Raw genomic sequence first — 3,114 nt, 5'->3', positions numbered from 1 at the left:
TCATTGTTTCTTTCAGATTTTCAGAGTATCATTTCTCTTAGACCCTTTCAGCTAACAAGACAAAGAAATATATGTATGTAAGTTATGACCAACCTAGATATAGCATATTGAAAAGCAGAGACATTACGTTGCCAACAAAGGTCCGTCTAGTCAAGGCTATGGTTTTTCCTGGGGTCATGTATGGATGCAAGAGTTGGACTTTGAAGAAAGCTGAGTGCCGAAGAATTGATGCTTTTGAACTGTGGTGTCGGAGAAGACTCTTGAGAGTCCCTTGGACTACAAGGAGATCCAGCCAGTCCATTCTGAAGGAGATCAGCCCTGGGATTTCTTTAGAAGGAATGATGCTAAAGCTGAAACTCCAGTACTTTGGCCACCTCATGCGAAGACTTGACTCATTGGAAAAGACTCTGATGCTGGGAGGGATTGGGGGCAGGAGGAGAAGGGGACAACAGAGGATGAGATGGCTGGATGGCATCACTGACTTGGTGGACGTGAGTCTGGGTGAACTCCGGGGGTTGGTGATGGACAGGGAGGCCTGGCGTGCTGTGATTCTTGGGGTCGCAAAGAGTCGGACATGACTGAGTGACTGGACTGAACTGAACTGAACTGATACTCATGTGCCATCTATTTACCAGTTCAATTCAATTATGCATGTGTAAGACTATCAGGATGGTTAACCTGTAACCCAAGAGAAAAACCACTATCAACTAGATTACAGTGCTTTTATCTTTGGTTTCAATCTTGCAAACTACATTCATTTCCAAAGTTACGTCAGCGGATCTTAGTTAGGTGGCTTCATACATTTGTAATATAATTAAATTGATTAGTCAAATTCTGCATTCCATTCTTGATGTCAAAATGTGTGTTTTTTTTCTTTTTTTTAGATATGCATACACTGATTCACTTTTTGTGTTGTAAGGGTTTACAGGTTTTGACAAATACATAGTGCCATGTATTTACCATAACATCATACCAAATAGTTCCACTGTCCTTAAACATCTACTATGCCTGGATAGGAAATGGCAACCCACTCCAGTATTCTTGCCTGGGAAATCCCAGGGACAGAGGAGCCTGGTGGGCTACAGTGCATGGGGTCTCATAGAGCCAGACACGAGTTAGACTGTGACTGAGCACAGTCATTTTTAGGAACAGTGTTGGCCACAGAAAGCACATCAGTGGCTCTTAGTTTGTGGCCTTTTGTTTAATATATTTTTCCCACTAGGCTTTCTGTTCCACAGCGGCACATGCTCAGTGGTCTGCTCTGCTCAACCCAGTGTCTGGATTCCTCAAGTGGAGTAATGAAAATAGAAGACAGAACCACCCTCCCAGTAGAGCATCAGGTTCAGAAAGAATACACTAGCAAAGAGATGGCATTTTGTCACTCCCACCTCTTTTTCAATTGCCCGCTGGAAATGTCCCCATTTCCCTTTAAGCCCTACTCCCAGTTGCCCCCGAAAGCCTCCTTACCCTCTGCCCTGAAGTCATCACAATGGCCACATGGGTTCTGGCTGGGGTGGGGCCCACTTTGGCATCACCAAGGGCCCAGCCCTGGCTGGTCCTCAGTCTCCAGGTGCCAGGGCAGACCAGAGCACCAGGGGCCATTTCCTCTCAGCTCACCGTGTGGTCTGTCAAATGGTTCCTGTGCTTCTTCATAGTTGTGTTACCTGTGTCCATGCTTTAATGTTTACTTCTCTGAGAGACAAAGCTGAAGAATTCCAGGGGAAGAAGCTCTGCAGAGGACACTTTCCAATGTGGCAGAATCTACCAGAACATGCCCAAGACTGGCTTGAGATCACATTTTCTGGCTTTTCTTCATTGTGCTGATGTACCTGACAGTGAAGTTGGCAGGAGAGAGTGGTGGGAGTAGTGTGCACACTCCTCTTGCCCATCAGGCCGGTTCATTTGGCTTTCAGGGAAAGAGAAAGAAAGAGGTTTCCCCCAACAAAGAGTGTACGTTCAATACCTTAACCCTGCTGGAGATGGACCTTTTGAAATTTGTGTCCAGAGTGTGGAATCTGAAACTCGCCATGGCAACCAGTGGTAACCTCAACCCTCCCAATGTCAAGGTTCCTGCAGATGCACCCGATAACATTTCAGTACATGAGCCCTGGGCCAACAAAGACTCTGACTGAGTGGATTTGTGTGTCAAATTAGGAGAGGAATTGTTGAGCCTTGACATACCTTATGCAAACTAATAAAACTATTCTGAAGCAAAAGAAAAAAAAGCCTCTGATATTTTTTATTCACTCTACAGTTTTACCTTTCCCAGAGTGTTGTACAATTGGCAGCATGCTGTGTATAATCTTTTCCAGACTAGCTATTTTACTTAATAACATTCATTCAGGTTTCATTCATTTCTTTTTGTGATATGATAGCTGACTTCTTTTTATTCTTGAGTAATATTCTGTTATCTTGATGAATCATAGTTTCTTTATTCAGTAGTCTATTTAAGGATACTTTGGTTACTTCCAATTTGTGTGTCTGTGTATGTGTGAGAGAAAGAGAGATATTATGAATTAAGCTGTTATAAAATTCATGTGCATGTTTTTGTGTGGGCATTAACAAATCATTTCCTGAACAGTCTAGGAATGTAATTGATAGATCATGTGGTATAACAATGCTTAGCTCTGTAAGAAATTGCTTCCAAAGTGACTCTACCATTTTGCAATCCCACTAACAACGAATGAGAGTTCCTGTTGTTCCTCATCTTTGCCAGTAATTGGTTTGTCAGATTTTTGTGTTTGACCTTTCCAATAAGTGTGTAGTGGTATCTCATTGTTTTAATTTCACCAGTTTACCCTAAAAAGTTATCTTATTTCCATATTTCCATTGCAGCATTTCCATAGTGTTTTAATACCATCAATTCTTCAGAAGTTTTATCTTTAATCTGAGGTTTAAATAGATCTTCTGCTCAGCAAAACTTCTGGTGCTATTTATACCGTCAGTGATTACTTTGCTTAAGTAGTCCTAATAATTTTTCATGAAGGACTCATAACTTGAAATCATGTTTATTGGAAAATATGCATTTTTAGTTGAACAACACTGACCACATTTTCTTTTCCTGAGTATGGCTTTGTCCACTAATGTTGAGTGCCTCCACACAAAAGTTTAAGT

General features: G+C 41.8%; 1 pseudogene; it reads left to right on the top strand.

The window, feature by feature from the left end:
* Positions 1–1,564: 1,564 nt before the first annotated feature.
* On the top strand, positions 1,565–2,481 carry LOC112445206 (protein FAM209-like; annotated as a pseudogene).
* Positions 2,482–3,114: the final 633 nt, after the last annotated feature.

This window comes from Bos taurus, chromosome X (assembly GCF_002263795.3).
Source record: "Bos taurus isolate L1 Dominette 01449 registration number 42190680 breed Hereford chromosome X, ARS-UCD2.0, whole genome shotgun sequence".
NCBI lineage: Eukaryota > Metazoa > Chordata > Mammalia > Artiodactyla > Bovidae > Bos > Bos taurus.
This window is presented reverse-complemented; position numbering and strand designations above follow the sequence as displayed.